Genomic DNA, 18,567 nt, shown 5'->3' on the forward strand with positions numbered 1-18,567 from the left:
TCCTTAGACAGCTACCAGTGCCCGACTAATACAGAAGTAGAGACTCACAGCCATCCATTGGACTGAGCACAGGGTCCCCAGTGAAGGAGCTAGAGAAAGGACCCAAGGAGCTGAAGGATTTGCAGCTCCTTAGGATGAACAACAATATGAACTCACTAGTACCTTCAGAGCTCTCAGGGACTAAACCACCAACCAAAGAGTACACATGGTGGGACTAATGTCTCCAGCAGCATATGTATAGCAGAGGATGGCCTAGTTGGTCATCAATGGGAGGAGAGACCCTTGGTCCTGTGAAGGTTCTATGCCCCAGTGTAGGGGAATGCCAGGTTCAGGAAGTGGCAGAGGGTGGGTTCTTGAGCAGGGGAAGTGAGGAGGGAACATGGTTTTTCTTTTCTTTTCCTTTTTTTCTTTTTTGTTTTTTTTTTTGGGGGGGGGGTTGGAGGGGAAACCAGGAAAGGAGATATCATTTGACATGCAAATAAAGAAAATATCTAATAAAAAAAAAGAAAGAAAAGTACATGTAGCTATCCACGAAAAATCACACCAGTGTTTTTAAGCATTCTTCTTCAGTTATTCCAAAGCATGTTTGCATGTTCAGCACACACAAAACTCACATGATTATACAGTTCACGGCTACGCTTTCATTCTTCCACCTTTATCTACCTTTATCAAGAAAAATATCTTTAACCATGAAATCTTGTTAAAACACAAAGTATCTTATGACCACCAAGTTTTTTCTATTCAAAAATTAACTAAAAATATGGGAGGCACCTGTTTGACAAAAATCATAAAATAAGACTTTATGGATTTACTCATATTTGTTTTATTTCAGCATGTGAGGTACTAGGAAGCATTCATACAGTGTATTGAAGGAAGTCTCTTTTAGAGAAGAAAAGTATAAAATGAGATGATTTCATTTCCCTGGCCCTGTGTACGATAAAGTGTGCTCAAAAGGTCAATGTGTGTGTGTGCGTGTGTGCGTGTGTGTGTGTGTGTGTGTGTGTGTGTGTGTGTGTATGAGTGTGGACCTATACAGCTGCAAAGACCTTGGGAATGCACTGAGATTCAATCTCATATCTTGACTAAAAAATTATTGTTTTTTATTTAATATTTCTGGCTTCTAACGTCAATTCTATCTTTTAATCCTATTTGTAGAACTATCAAATCTAACAAGACTTGGGTAGTGATGACTGAATATATGAATGAAAGAATAGATTAATGCACTAAAATCAACAAACGCAAACTATTCAGAGATAATTTTCTTTATTAGTATAAGTTAATATATATACTTTCTGATATACTATAGACAGATAATTAGAAATAGTCTGACTACATCCAGAACATGCTACACTAAAAGGGGAGTTCTCAGGGCTGCCAGCCTTACAGTAGAGGTTGGGTGGCAGTATATTTCTCCTACAGAAAGAGAGAGAGAAAAAAATGAAAAAAAGAAGAAAAAAAGAAAGAAATAGTTTGACTATGAACAGATAGTACATTAATTGAAAACTTATATTAAAATAATTTATGAAATATATACCTTGTGAAGCTCATGTCCAGAATATTAACAAACTCTACATTCTACAAATTATTTGGGAAAGTAGATTCATAGTCTTTCACACTGGCAGCTGGCAAAAAAATAAGTATAGACTTATAATATTGGAGAATTTCCAGTGACAGATTAAATTATAGGAAAAAAAAACGATCAATTCCTTTAGTTGTCACAAAGCTGTAGATCTCAACTACAGTAAACCCCACACAGTACCTAAGTCTTTGATGTCCTAGGAATGGGTGACCGAGGGCTGAGACAGGAGCACCTGGAGATGCATTCCACATGGCAAGAAAGACATTAGTTATAACAGATGTGGGAAACAACCAGCCAGTCTGAGCATATTTATCTCCCAATGGCTATCCATTTCATTCCTACATATTTCTGTATCCAATAGTGGTTCTTAAATCACAAAAGAAGAACAGTGTGGTTCATGGCATCATTGTTCATAAAGTCAACAAATTATACATCATCCAAATTCTTACATTTTACAGAATGAATACACTATACTACAGGAAAATTATTCAGTGGGTTACATATGTGCATGTGATTGTGTATGTGTGTGTGCATGTAAAAGTAATCTAAACTGTAATTAATTGTCCACGTCAGAAATTGCAATTATCTGTTTCCTTTTTTATATTTGCTTCACAGGTGTATTCCTTTATTGAAAATTCATCAGCTCCTACCATTGATATACTTTCAGTTTATGTTTGTATTAAACATTAATATATAATTTAAATGTTTAAAGCAGGCTAAGTATTTTACAAAGTACTGTTATGAACTTATGGGAAACATGTGCTTTATGAGTCTTTATTTTGTAGATGTTTTTGACCTGAAGTTATTTTGAGTTGCATCTCTCCATGGGCTCTGTTAGGCTGATTATATCTATCTTTTCTTTAGAGAGCTACATTGTATTTCAAAAGTTAGATATTCTTTCTTTGTTTCCTAAAGGCAGTTGTTGCTTAATTCCTGCTACTGTATTAACACGGAAGCAATTATTTATGTTAGATCAATGGAAATCATAGAACTGTCAGTGTATGATTTATCTTATTGTTATTTGCCACCTTTACACCTTAGTTTCCCCATATGTCAAGCCCACATGAAGACCAATGAGACAGCCCTTCATACCTACAGCTGTTCTGGCTAGCATTTGAGAAGGATGATGCTATTGTTGTGGGGTTTTTTTTATGAGCTTTCAGGAATTTATGTATATTAAAATATTTTTTAAAAAACCAAAACATTTAAGAAAATACAATTATTTGAAGATGTTACCATACCATGGTTATATATTCATTGCCAACTGTGGTATTGCATTTCTGAAATCACTCAACACTGTTTGTTCCCCTTCAGTTCTTTCTTAGGTGACCCATAATTCCTCTATTCACTGAGACAGTAAAGAAAATAACCCAACTTAAAAATGTAATTCATCTATAGATATTAAATATTTTAGTCCCATGGAGATAAAGCAGCCTTGAAAGTAAGCTTTTCCTAAGTGAGAAAAATGATTTCTAAATTCAAAAGCCCCCTATACTCATAAAATGCATAATCTTTGGAGTTTAGGACAAAATTGGACTCTGAAACCTCCTGAAGAAGATGAAAGATGGAGTGTTCAGAGGAGCAAAGATAAGTAATATTTCAAACAGTGGGAAAATGGGGGGATTAGTAAAGGGTTTATCAAAACAAACAGAAGTTAAAGAAACCTAAGATGTTGGATATGTTTATTTTTTGGGACCAGATCCAGGATTAATTATTAATTAATTAATCATAATAAAAGTACTAAGAAAAGCTTCATATTAGAGTAAGAATTGAGGAGGCTTCTGCTCCGTTTGTACATAGTAGCTGGTGGACCAGAGTGCAATGTCCCTTTCATCTGTGGAACTGAAACACTAAATGGAAAATGACAAGTCACTGTTAGATAGCTGAGGTTCTGGGTCTGCAGCTCTAGGTCAGTCATGAAACACCTGCCTAGTATTTCAAAAGTTAAGGGTTCAATTGTGAGCAAAACACACACACACACACACACACACACACACACACACACACACACACACACACACACAAACACACACACACTTCTAATGTGCCTGAATCTAGGTGTTTCTAGCACCTTAGTATATTTTTTGTGGTGATGCTGAAAAAACTTTAGTTTCCAAATTTGGTGGTATGACAAGGTATAGAGCCTTGTAAAGGACACATGATGGTTGTCAATAGAATTAAAAGTTCACATCTCAAGAGATAAAATCTCAATATGTCAAGTGACCAAGCTGTATGGGTTATCTCTGCAGAGAGGGCAGAAATATAGACAAAAACAAGGCAGTCACCAATCATTTCTGTTCACCAACTTTCTTCAGGAATGGAGATTTGAGACTAAGAATAAACACATTTTAGAATACAAAGAAATATTTTCTTGTCCAAGGAACAGTGCATCATTTTTAAAAAATATTTTATTGGATATTTTCTTTATTTACATTTCAAATGTTATCCCCTTTCCCGGTTTCCCTCCCTCCTGGAAACACCCTATCACATCCTCCCTTCCCCTGCTTCTATGAGAGTTCCTCCACCCACCCACCCATTCCCACCTCCTTTCCCTCAATTCCTCTACACTGGGGCATCTATTGAGCTTTCATAGGACCAAATACCTCTCCTTCCATTGCTGCATGACAAGACCATCCTCTGCTACATATGTATGCAGCTGAAGTCATGTGAACTCCTTTGCTTAGTCCCTGGGAGTTCTGGTAGGTCTGGTCGGTTAATATTGTTGTTCTTCCTATGGGATTGCAAACCACTTCAACTCCTTCAGTCCCTTCTCTAACTCCTCTATTAGGGACCCTGCGCTCAGTCCAATGGTTGGCTGCTAACATCTGCCTTTGTATTTGTAAGGCTCTGGCAGAGCCTCTAAGGAGACAGCCATATTAATCTCCTTTCAGCATGCACTTGTTGGCATGCACAATGGTGTCTGGGTTTGGTAACTGCATATGGGATGAATCCCCAGGTGAGACAGTCTCTAGGTGGCCTCTCCTTTAGTCTCTGCTCTACATTTTATCTCCATATTTGCTCCTATGTGTATTTTGTTCTCCTTCTAAGAAGGATCTAAACACCCATACTCTGGTCTTCCTTCTTATTGAGCTTCATGTAGTCTGTGAATTGTACCCTGGTTATTTGGCTTTTTTGATAGTATACACTTATCAGTGAGTACATGTTTTCTTTTGCGATTGGGTTACCTCACTCAGGATGATATTTTCTAGGTCCATCTATTTGCCTAAGAATTTCATGAATTCAACATTTTTTCATAGCTGAGTAGTACTCTACTGTGTAAATGTACATTTTATGTATCCATTCCTCTGTTGAAGGACATCTGGGTTCTTTCCAGCTCCTGGCTATTATAAATAAGGCTGCTATGAACATGGGTGGAGCATGTGTCCTTATTACATTTGGAGCGTCTTCTGGGTATATGCCCAGGAATGGTATAGCTGGGTCTTAAAGTAATACTATGTACAATTTTCTGAGGAACCACCAAACTGATGTCCAGAGGGGTTGTACCAACTTGTATTCCTAACAGCAATGGAGGAGTGTTCCTCCTTCTCGACATCCTTGCCAGCATCTGCTATCATTTGAGTTTTTGATTTTAGCCATTCTGACTGGTGTGAGGTGGAATCTCAGGGTTATTATGATTTGCATTTCCCTGATGACTAAGGATGTTGAACATTTCTTTAGGTGCTTCTCAGCCATTCAATATTCCTCAGTTGAAAATTCTTTGTTTAGCTCTGTACCCAATTTTTTAACAGGGTTATTTAGTTCTCTGGAGTCTAACTTCTTGAGTTCTTTGTATATATTGGATATTAGCCCTCTACCAGATGTATTATACTTAAATCTAAACCACACAAAGACCAAATGAAGAAAGAGAACTTCAGATCAATCTCCCTTATGAACATTGATTCAAAAATACTCAATAAAATTCTTGCAAACTGAATCCAAGAACACATCAAAACGATCATTCACCACATTCAAGTAGGCTTCATCCCAGGGATGTAGGGATAGTTCAATATATGGAAATCCATCGACATAATCCACTACATAAACAATCTCCAAAAAAAAAAAAAAAAAAAAAAAAAACCTAACCCACATGAACATTCCATTACAAGCCAAAAAGCATTTAAAAAAATTCAGTATCCCTTAATGTTAAAAGTCTTGGAATGATCAGGAATTCAAGGTCCATATCTAAACATAGTAAAAGCAATATACAGAAAACCAGTAGCCAACATCAAACTTGAACAGAGAGAAACTTGAAGCAATCCCACTAAAATCAGTGATTAGACAAGGCTGTCCACTCTCTCCCTATCTATTCAACATAGTACTTGAAGTTCTAGCTAGGGCAACTAGACAACAAAGGAGGGCCAAAGGGATACAAATTGGAAAGGAAGAAGTCAAAATATCACTACTTGCAGTTGATATGATTGTATACTTAAGTGACCCCAAAAATTCCACCAGAGAACTCCTAAACCTGATAAACAACTTCAGCAAAGTGTCTGGATATAAAATTAACTCAAACAAATCAGTAGCCTTCCTCTACTCAAGGGATAAACAGGCTGAGAAAGAAATTATGGAAACAACACCCTTCACAATAGCCACAAATAATATAACATACTTTGGTGTGACTCTAACCAAGCAAGTGAAATATCTATATGACAAGAACTTCAAGTCTCTGAAGAAGGAAATTGAAGAAGATCTCAGAAGATGGAAAGATCTCCCATGCTTATGGATTGGCAGGATTAATATAGTAAAAATGGACATCTTGCTGAAAGCAATCTACAGATTCAATGTAATCCTCATCAAAATTCCAAATCAAATCTCCATAGAGTTAGAAAGAACAATTTACAAATTCATTTGGAATAGCAAAAAACCCAGGAGAGCAAAAACTATTCTCAACAATAAAAGAACTTCTGGTGGAATCACCATTCCTGACCTCAAGCTGTATAACAGAGCAATAGTGATAAAAACTGCACGGTATTGGTACAGTGACAGGCAGGTAGATCAATGGAATAGAATTGAAGACCTAGAAATGGACCCACATAAATATGGTCACTTGATCTTTGACAAAGGAGCTAAAACTATCCAGTGGGGAAAAAAGACAGCATTTTTAACAAATGGTGTTGGTTCAACTGGTGACCAGCATGTAGAAGAATGCAAATCAAGCCATTCTTATCTCCTTGTACAAAGCTCAAGTCCAGTGGATCAAAGACCTCCACATAAAACCAGTTATGCTGAAACTAACAGAGAAGAAAGTGGGGAAGAGCCTTGAACATATGGGCATAGGGGAAAAATTCCTGAACATAACACCAGTGGCTTGTGCTATAAGGTTAAGAATCGACAAATGGGAACTCATAAAATTGCAAAGCTTCTATCAGGCAAAGGACACTGTCAATAAGATAAAATGGCAACCAATAGATTGGGAAAGGAGTAGTGCATCTTAAAGCCTTTAAATAAGACATATACTTTATAACATAATTGATTGAGTTTACTACACCTCAAGGAACTTACAAGTTCATAATGGAAAAATTAGATCATGTATTACTACAGTGAAAGAAGGCTTTATTAGCATTCACGAAACTACCACAGCCAGAGAACATGGGTGTTATGACAGACTAGAATCAGCTTCAGAGATCATCTTGACAAGGAGAACAAATAATGCCTAGACACTCTTAGATGTTAAAGAATGTCTTGAACATGCCCCACAGCCCTACAAATTTTTTATCACAAGGCTCTGACTAGCTTCTAGAAGACTCTGGGACTTACCTGGAGCACTGGAATAATATTTTTGAAGCATGATAGATAGAAAAACCTAACTAAGAGTTCTCAATAAGACATGCTATAATATTGGCTGTTATATCCATAGTTAAAATGTAGACATAGTAGTGTACATATCTATGTTTAAAAATGACAGAGTTTGGGGACCATGACTAACCAGGCAGGTAAAGGAGCTTGTCACATAAGCCTGGGTAATATTCATAAACTACCTCAGATCAATTCCTAGATTGCACAGAGAGGAAGATGGAGAGAACTGATTATACTAGGTTGCTCTCTCACCTTCCTGTTCACTTCATGGCACACATGCCATAGCACAAGTGTCCATAGATACGCTATAAGCATACATAGACAACAAATAAACCTTTAAAAATTAGTTTTCAAGTAACAACTTTCAGAGGACTCATTTAAATCTGCTAAGGTTTAATTTTATCTGGGCATAAAAAAGAGACTTGTATTAGAAGCTTCTCTAGAATCCCTTCCATCTTCATTAGTCTCCATTTTATGACTTAGGTCTTCAGAATGAATTGGGGTAGTGTTGCTCTAGATGGATTTGTTACAACACACTAAAGACTAAATTATGACACTCCAGTCACTGTTATGCACAAATGGCAGAGGTGGCATTCACATTCATGAAAAATAAAATAAGGTTCTAGGAATAAACATTTTGAAGGAGGCATGAACCAAACCTATCAATGGAATAATATAAAAATCATTTCCACCTTTCTTTATTCAACAAATATGCTTCAGTTGTTAGCCATATTTAAGACATTGTGCTAGGGACTCTTGTGAGACATAAACATGAGTTAAGAGAGCTACTCATTAAGCATGAGTTTACATGCGAAATTTCATTTTTTACCAGATCAAGTGAAGCTTGAATAATTGTGAGATCATTGCCTATTTGTCCAATAATGTCCCTGAAGGATATACCACAAAATTCAAAGATTTCCAAAGACTTAAAATTTAGTTTCTAAATTCTGATCAAGGAGCAAGTAGCATAATCTCTCCCCTTTTACCTGTCAACCTGAATGTGAGTGTTTGAAAACATTGTTAAGTATGGATTTCTCTCTTCTTATAAGTGCCTTCCATCTAAAGCAGTGGTTCTCAACCTTCCTAAGGCTGCAGTCCTTTAATACAGTTCTTCATCTTATGGTTACCTTCTTCTCCCAACCATAACATTATTTTCAGCACTATTTCATAAGTTTGCAGCTGTTATGAATCATAGTGTAACTATCTGTTATACAGCATATCTTATATGTGGCCCCTATGAAAGGGTCATTTGAGCCCAATTGGGGGGTCACACTCGAGAAGCTGAGAATTGATGAACTAACAGAAAAGGACAATGGAATTTAATCAGCTACTGTTCCACACACTGCATAGCAAAGGCAGGACGACGTCTTCTATAGAAGCTAAGGTAGTTAGCTAGAACTCTATCCTTTATGTTCTTGCCAATATAAATGCCTCAGATACTTAAGTTATGAGCCATATTGAAAAACATATGAGCTCGTTATTCAATATTTGTAGTGGAAGACAACCTTCCTATGTCTTCAACCAGATGATATCCAACTGAGAAGAGGTCTTGATTTATTTGGACTAAAACACTTGGAATGTACTGAAGCACAACAAAGATGTTCAGTGGTTGCTTCCCATCCAGCAGTTTCAGGCCAATCCCAGAAGCTGCTACATGGGAGGACTCTTACATTCAGTCTACCGCCTAATTTCACAGCTAGTAGCAAAATTTACCTTCACTCGGAGTGCTCTTGTTATTTCAATGGGGCTGTTTCTATTTATAAAGTTACACAATCCACTTGGTTCCTTCTTCCTCTCTGTCTGAGACACAGTTTAGAAAAAGAAAACAGTCATTCCATTAACACATTGCCAGGAAACCCAACTGTTGTTCGCTGGAACAAACTAAAAAAAGACCATACCAAGACTTATGCCTTACTCAGCCTTACTCATGTCGGCTCTAAGAAGCTCTTCAGTCTGAACTCTGAAATTCCATTATGCTCATGAGAAGGCTATCTTGCTACTTTGTTCATGTGGTGGTTAAACTTAATGCCTCTAAAACACTCTCTAAGTGAAAGCTTGTCCCACAACAGGAAGCACCCACTGCCAAGTTCTTTGGTGAATAGCAATGTGTCCCCAAGAAGATCCAGGTGTCAAGATGTTTAACAAAAGTTGTACACAGCAACATTTGAAGAGAAGAGAGCAAAGGGAATAGAGATGTGAGTTTGAGCCTAGCTCTTCCTTCAGGAAGATACTAACTGTACCAACTTAAATGTGTCACAAAGGTCCGTGCGGTGACAGTCTATATGGAAACTCTGTCTCTGGAAAGGAAAGCAAACCACATTTATTGTAGAGTGGACATAGCAATAAGAAATCTGAGTTTTTATTACAACTCTTTAAAACATAAAATATAAAGTTTAACCAAAATATAATTGCTATTTGATCAAGGTTGCAGGAGAAAGGGAGACACTGCTACCTGTGAGGTCCATACTCTTGAGACATCTTTTCTCATGCAGATCAAATGAGAAAGTGCCCTGCAATAGGAACTGTAAAGAAAGTCTGGAGGCCTTTTCTTCTTCATTTATTCTTCAGGGGAAAACCTTTCTGGCTGAATGATACAAACTAACTGTTACATTTTAATTGATTTGTCTTTCCAGCCTTTCTTTCTTTCTTTGTTTCTTATTGTTTTATTGTTCTTCTTTCTTTCTTTCCCTTTTTATGAAAATAGACTCTTCTTTTTGTACAAAGAACCCTGTCCACAGTTCCCCCCCCTCTACTCTTCCCATCCTTTCAATGATTTCATTTTGATTCTTATGAACATTGCTCCATAGGATGGCATAACACACAAAGGATAGAGAAATGTTCTAAATTGCTATGAGCAATTTTATTACCTGTCTGGTTTCTTTAGATAGAATGTGGTGCAAATTTTCTCCCTGAATTAAAAACAAAATATTCTTATTATATTGAAGAGAGTTTTCCATAGACAATTGAAACAGATAAGGCAAATGGATGACATTTTAAAAAACGGATTCTTAGAATCTAATATTATCATGTAAACAAGTGCCTCTGATAATTTTAGGTGTAGACAAATCGTCTCTTCCTCTTCGCACTCCCCCAACTTCCCGTCAATAGTCTATTGTTAAAGAATGGACTTTCTCCCAGACCACATCCTGTCTGTCCTATAGAGAAACAGCATGCTATTGGAGGAAAACAAAGATCTTTTTCTCTGTGTGCAGCTGCAGAAGACACAGAGAAAACAATCTCAATGGCATCCAAAATGCTATTGTATTAAACTCATGTTCTAAGATTTACTTTGCAAATTGTCTAATGAATTTCAGGAACTATGAAAGAACATTTGGGCCTTTAGACTAGAAGATTAGGGATCTCTGATGATGCTACTGCTGCCTTTAAAACACTCTTCATATTACACGATACAAATGAGCACATACACGAATTATATGTGAATATATTCATGAATACATTCTTTTACAATAAACAAAGATTCAGCAGATTAATTAAATACTCATGAAGTTAGCCTCATATAGAAATATAAGACAAGATTACAATAACTAAATCTAAAATGGAAGTTTCAGAAATTTGTTATAAAATAAAATATAAAAAATTGCCTATGAAAGATTTATTACAAATCCAGAAGGCAAATCTCCCTGCATAAGCATGTAACAAACACATGTGGACAGACCAAAAAACTGGATAAGCAGGTAACAAAAAAAGATACCAAAGATTCATGGAGCAGTACAGAGAAGGATTTGTATTTACTGAAAAGAGTGTCTTTTTTTTTAGAATATAAAAGGTCTAGATCAAGTCTAAGAGAAATAGTACTATGAACATAGTTTTGGAGAGGATGATCAGCCTGTGCTCATGGGCAGAAACAGAATGACAGCAAGGATATGAAGAAGCCTGCCAAAGCAAGAAAGAAATGGTGATAAAAGGTACGACTACACATGGAGGGACCCATGGCTCCAACCGCATATATAGCAAATGATGGCCTTGTCAGACATCAATGGGAGATGAGGCCCTTGGTCCTGTGAAGGCTTGATGCTCCAGTGTAGGGGAATGTGAGGGCAGGGAGATGGGTGTTGGTGGGTAGGTGGGTGGGGGAGCACCCTTATAGAGGCAAGGAGAGGGGAGATGTGATAGGGAGTTTCTGGTGGGAGAGGAAAGCCAGGAAAGGGGATAACATTTGAAACGTAAATGAAATATATCTATTAAAAAAGGTAAATGGCTTAAGGAGAAAAGACCTCTTGTACAGATGTTCAAAATGGGACAAAATAATAGCATACATTTTGACAAGAGTACAATACTCTCAGAAGTCAATAAAGGCAGAGAAAGATGTTAAAATATAAGGTTCAGAAACAAATATAAAATCTCTATTATTTAGAAGACTAAAAAGTAGTCAATTTCCCTTGAACCAACCTATGATAAAATGGCACCCATTTCACTTAAACATCTATAAGACTGAAAAAAAAAACAAAAGTCCAAACCAAACAGAACCCCAATATTTTGGTTAATATACAAATAGGCTTGATTGTGACAATTTCACATGTATATGATCATTCATTCATTCATTCACTTCTGGAAAAGGGTCTTGTGCTGGTCACAATCTTGCTTTGTTATTTTAAAGGACTGATCCTCATGACTCCACCTCCCAATTGCTGGGATCACAAACCTGTCTCACAAGCTGTCTTAGGGATGAAACCATGTGGTTTATTTTTTTTCTTTTCCTTTTCTCTCTTTTATTTGTTATTGTTGTTATTTTGTTTGTTTGTGTGTGGGGGGGGGTATTTTGCATGCAATACAAGCATGCTACTGAACTTACTCCCGGTTCTATATTTTGTTCATACTCATCCCTCCCCACAAGGCCCTCCCAGCACCTTCTGCCTTGTTCTGGTCTACTTACTGCCTCCCACTTCTTCCTTCTGTTACCATGGCATACATTCCAATAATATAGTAGCATTCATATATACTGTCATGCAAAACACATTGTAAAGACAAGTTGTATCATTCAGGATCCATCTCACAATTCAAATGAGGTGTTCTAAATATTGCTTTTTGTAAATACTTTCTGCAGTCTAAGAGGATCATATCATGACTTTCTTCTTTCAATACTAGTGGTGATTTTTCCAGTGACTACTTTCCCAATTCCCTTTCAATGCTGTTGTGGGAATAGTTAAAAAATGAATTTTCCAAACCAAGGGTAAACAGTCTGTTATATAACTGCATAGCTACCCACTTACCAAGACACAGAAACCAACAAATGATGCTTTCCCACTGGGATATCTCACTCTACTCTGGCTCTATAAACTTCACTTCAAGAATTCACATCTTATAATTTCTTGGCTGCCTAGATCCTATTTCTAATGGAGAGTTCCCAGTACCAACAACAGAAGAATTCTAAAGATTGTGTACTGGAAGTAGGATTGAGTGTCACATCCGAGAGCCACTTCTGGCTATCTATCTGGATTGGCTTGGAACACAAGAAGTAAAAGGTAGTCATCAAAGTTACACTGTGGAAATAGCCAGAGAAGACAGGGGACTACAGTGAGCTTTGTATCTGAGAATTCTTGGTAAAAATCTATATCAACTTTATGTACATTGTTATGTTCAAAACCTGGATAACTTACAAATCCTCTGTTTTGTATTTTAAGAATTATGTTTCTTCTCTGATGTAGTGTTCGCTTTTCAATAGATATCTATATAAATCAGAACATCAGAACAACTATGACAATCTATGAGACACTATTAAGTGTTTCAGAATTTTTAAAAAAGATTTATTTATTTATATTATGTATATGAATACACCGTAGCTGTCTTCAGACATACCAGAAGACTGGATTGAATCCCATTACAAACAATTGTGAACCACCATATGGGTGCCGAGAATTGAACTCAGGACCTCTGGAAAACAGTCACTGCTCTTAACTGCAAAGCAATCTTCTCCAGCCCCTAGAATATATATTTTCAATATATATATGTATATCATAAAACCTTGTCTAATCTTGGAAACCTGATTTAGTTAGAAATTGAGGCTAATCTCTAACTAATAAAATTTCTCTAAATACTATTTTTCTTTACTTCTGACTACACATCTGGGCTGTAATGCCCTTATCTTTGCGTAAGACAAAGGGGAGGACCTCCTAGTGGTCAGTAGACTAGCTAAGCATATGTCCAGTGTTCTATTTTCTTTTTCTTTTTGTCCCCACAGGTTGCTGTCTAGAGGCATGAAGATGAGACAAGTTTGATTTTTACCTCGTTTGCAGGGTTATTTTAAACATATGTTATTAAACCATTTCTTATTGGACCATTGAAGAAATGCTTTAATTCATGCAGATCATAGTTTTCTATAAAGATCTATCTTTGATATTCTATCTAAAGAGCAACCATAGACAGTACAGAAAAGCATGCCTGGGTTCAAATAAAAAGAAAATGCATGTGCTAATTTGATATGTCATAGTTGCTTGATATTTACTGAGGCCGGTCCTTTCCTTCGCTGAAGAGAAATGGAGGAGTGGTGGATGGGGTGAGGTAGAAGAGAGGATGGGACAGGGACTGGGAGGAGAGGAAGGAAGGGAAACTGCAGTCAGCATGTAAAATAAATAACATTATAATTCTAAAAAATATATGCGCCAAGCCAGATTTATCCTGTGTAAGCCTGTCAATCCTTGGCTGTGTAGAGCCGTTAAAGGGGTGAATTACATATTTCTACTTTGTTATATCTAGGAGTCTGAGGGACTATATATTATAGAGGTTAGTATAACCTTAATTATCAGTGTCATTTTGATTGTATCTAAATTTATTTTAACATATTTCATTACAAATGAGTATGGACTTAACCACCTCACATCTTCAGTTTATAACAACACATGATACAAGTTCCTTTCATTTGTTTGTGTTCTTAATTTTTTATTTTAAGAATTATATAGAATCAGAGAGTGGATCAGGGGAGAAATATGGAGTTTAAAAAATTAATTAATAAAAAATTATACTACATTATTTTACCAAGGAATGGATACTCTTGGGCCATAATCTCTCATATCTAGTGACCTATATTCTAATTAAAACTATAATACTTTTAAACAAATAATTCCATAATTTGAAAAGGAGAAGTCCTTCCATGTAACCAATTAAAAAAAAAACCCTTGGGATATCAAATTCCTTAACTAGGCTTTAGGAAGCAGTAATGCAACAAAAACCATTTCTTTCCTTTACAAAAACTGGAACAACAGTGGGAACTGAGAAACAAGAAGAGAACAGAGTGAAACTTGTCAAAGTCAGAACTCCTAGATGAATGAATCCTTAACTTTTGCTACTTTTCCTCTGGTAAAATCCAGTCTCCAAGAAGTCAGTGAAGTACAACATTGTTTTCAATAATTGCTTTCACACTTGTATGAAGGAAAAAACAAAGATGATGTAAAAATCAGATAAACTAGACTGTAACCCAATGCTTCATAGCATCTGTTATTAGTGGTAATCAGTCCGTACTTTGTGTTAATAATAATAAATTAGTTGTATATATCTAACAACTATTATGCAGTAGATACTCAAAATGTCAATTATTATCAGTTTTAAATACTACAAGTTGAAAAGTTCAAAATGTTTCAAACAAATCTGCATTCTTATGTAAAGAAGATCTTTTGTTTTGTTTTTACAAGATTTATAATGTGGGTAGTTGATAACGGGTGAATCAATTCAAATCACTTCTTTTACTAGTGTGATATTCTTGGTTGGGTTTGGGTTTGGCTCTAGAATAAAGACATCTAATTTTCTTGCTTCCATATTCTGGAGCTCCAGCCTTCTTCTAATCTGGATCTTTCCCTGCTTCATTTCATTGCTGTGTTTCTAGTTTACAAATGTCACCTTAATAGTTACCAATCTCCTCTCAGCCTGTACAGGGTAGTCCCAACACCATCCCTAAGACTTCACTTCTTATCTCACAGTATGTCAAACCACACCAGTCTATCTTGTCTACCTTCTTCTATTTGTTATAATTGCCTAATCATCTTTCATTTTATAAAATAGCACCTTATTTCATACACTGATGGGCAGTATTCTCTCTGAAATATTCTTTTTTTCTCATGTTTACTTGGACAGATAAAAGACATAGTTCAAATGTAATATTCCACAACTTGCAGAATACTACTTCTCCTACCTTTGCAACAAAAACTAACAGATCCCAGATCATTAATATTAAGCTATTTAAATTCCTGGTCTAAAGAATTAACTGTAGTAGAAAACATTGAGAACACTCAAGAGAAACAGAATAATGGAGGAGACAAAATCAGGAAATAGAATGAGAGAAAAAGAGTTGCCCTTGAAAAATGTATCACTCTGGGTATGTGCCTCAGTGCATAGAGAGCAAGCCTAGCACACTAGGAGTCCCTGCTAAATTCCCAGCTCCCTATAAGTAGAGGAGTAATGTCAGCAACACAGTTCTACAATCCCAAATCCTCCAGATGTGACAGCTTGTGCGATGTGAACATTCCCATCAGGTCCTCTCCTTCTTGTTTCACTTAAGTTTTAGATGACATAAAGTCTTAATTACTTATGTTCTTTGAACTGGGCATAACTCTATGTCCTTGGGGGCCTAATACAATGTTCTTTTAATTATACTCCATATAGAATGTTACAAGTTGAATATGGTAGCTACTGGTGCTGTATCATGCCAAAGTATAAAAAAAACGCTCAAAAATTGATGACATATCTATTGACTTCATGTGCCTATAAATGATATATTTAGTAGTTGCTGTTTCAATAAAGGAAAGATGGATATGATACTGAAAAGAAACAATGTAACTTATTGGCAAATTTCCAAAAACTACACAAAAAATGTCAACACAACAGAGTGAGTCATGTAAAGAATATTAGCAAGATTCAGCACATGTGAAGGATATGATTTTTAACATAATTTTCTAGTTTAACTAATGAGATGAAACATATAAGGAACTTTTTATAACACAAAACAAAATAATAGGCAACAGTTTCAGTCTGCCAATGATTTCACAAGGACAATAAATGTATTACAATGAAAAATGACTCTCCAGCCTGTAGAGAAAATGTTCAAATGTAGACATTACTTCAATATTTTTATTCAAGTGCTACCAAAAAGACAAAAACCAATTAAAGCATCTCTAACATCTTAGCTGGCAAAAGAGCTGTAACTACGAAAAGGAATGGTGATGTTTCTATAAACACAAACAAGGGAATGTGCAAGCACAGCTTACCTGGGGGACTGCAGGCTGACCTACAGCTGCAGGGCTGGCCAGCTCTAGAAAAGCTAGCCTGTGAGCAAGCCAACAGGAGTGCTGACAGCCCTCAGCACTCAGGGAAGCTTTGCAAAAGGAAACAGCTGGAAGCCAGAGCCAGGGATCCACTCTATTGACATCTGCTGCTCTATTTCTATCTTGGGGTGACTTTTATTCATTTCTGTTTCTCATATAATCCAGAAGAGGCTATGTGTCAACTTAATCATCTTCTCCTGATAATTCTACATACTTGGAGATAGACAAGTACTTATTTACAATTTCTAGCAATGGTATTTAATACCTGACATATATATGAAAATTTTCACCAAGGCTATCGATACCTCACTTGGCACATTTTCTATCATCAAAAGTCTTCATTGTTAGTATGTTAGTTAGTTAGTTAGTTAAGAATTAACATTTTCCACAACCACAAACTCTTATTTTGAACCTGTTTTCCACCAAAATCTATCAATGAAAAAATGGCTGGTAACTTTACCTTTCCAAACCTCAGTTTCTTCATGTGCAACCTCAGGACAACAGTAGTGTCTACGTCACCTAGCTAGTGTGAACACTAAATATCATGTCCAGGGAAGCTCTTGGTTCACTACCTAGCATACTGCAATTATAGATAATGCTAATTAGCATCAGATCCCCTCAGCCATGACTTATCTAAATGTCACTACTGTGGTCATTGTGTCTAATTGTCATGTAAGTGCCTTCCCCTTGGCTACTTAATAAGTTCATTCTCCACTGATCTAATCCTGATAATTTTTCCAGATATTACACTTCACTTTACCCACTAGACATTTTGCAAAACTATCTCATTAAAAACTGCTTTTTCCCTCTGTACTTTAGTCCTACCAGCCCACTACATAAACAGCAACTTTTGAATCATTTTGGAATGGTCCATTTATATAACATTTCTCACAGCCTTATAAATCCACAAAATAATTTCCTCATTAGCAATACATTATATATTTATATATTGTATATTAGTTATATATCTTACTAATATGTATATTTATTAACAATATATTAAATATGATATGTATTAATATAAAATATATTAACATATAAGTGTATATATATATATATATATATATTATGTATAATATATAGTTAGGACACTGAGGCAAGACCATGATGCCCATACCAGCCTGAACTACATAATGGGTTATAGGTTATCTGAGGCTACAGAGTTAGGCCTTGCCTCAAAAACAAAACAAAACTTAGGAAGTAAGTAAAAATTGTAGACTTTGAAAAGAAAGAAATGCTCAACATATTATATACATATAAGATAAATAGATATATGTATGCACATGTATATACTAAACCTTAAACTAGAGTATCTCGTCATAAGCAATACATTTGATTGTCTTTTGTTTTAAGTATTAGCCTACAACCACTCTAAACACATGAGAAAGAAGTGATTCCTCCTGGGCCCATCCTTAGAACTCACTAAATGGAACACGGAGCGAGTGATTCCTATTATCATGGACCAAAGAACTAACTTCCACACACTGCTCTAGATCTTCAAGAAGGACAGAAGTTCTCTTTAACTTTACTTCCATCATGTGGACTTTTCAGCATTCTTTGGCATTTAGGATGAGTTATAAAGAGCGAGTGGTACTTGTATAATATGAAAACCTAGAAAAGATACAGAAATTATTTTGTGGAGAGACTGGCCAGTATAGGGAACAAAAGCCTTCTTTCTAAAATGTATCCTCAATAGTCTCAGGCAAAGGCTCCAAATCTACAGTAACATGTTGGTAATGGTTTAGGGAAGAAGCCAGTAAGAGTTGAAAAGCCAGTGCACATGAGGGGAGAGGTTAGAACATTCAAATTAAGTAAAAAAAAAGAAATTAGAAAAAAATACATCAAAGGAAAATATGAGCCCTTGACATTTTTATGGTACATTTTCCAACTGTTCATGGTATGGATATATATATATATATA

General features: G+C 36.0%; 1 protein-coding gene and 1 non-coding gene across 8 annotated transcripts in view; one reads left to right on the forward strand and one right to left on the reverse strand.

Annotated features, from left to right (window-relative positions):
- Positions 1–18,567, reverse strand: part of Nav3 (neuron navigator 3) — a 747,532-nt gene that overhangs the window by 302,125 nt on the left and 426,840 nt on the right. The gene's annotated exons all lie outside the window — the stretch shown is intronic.
- LOC116076627 lies at positions 1,268–1,421 on the forward strand. The gene has a single exon (XR_004113031.1). It is a non-coding gene; the product is annotated as a small nucleolar RNA U109 (small nucleolar RNA).

This window comes from Mastomys coucha, unplaced genomic scaffold (assembly GCF_008632895.1).
Source record: "Mastomys coucha isolate ucsf_1 unplaced genomic scaffold, UCSF_Mcou_1 pScaffold4, whole genome shotgun sequence".
Taxonomy (NCBI): Eukaryota; Metazoa; Chordata; class Mammalia; order Rodentia; family Muridae; genus Mastomys; species Mastomys coucha.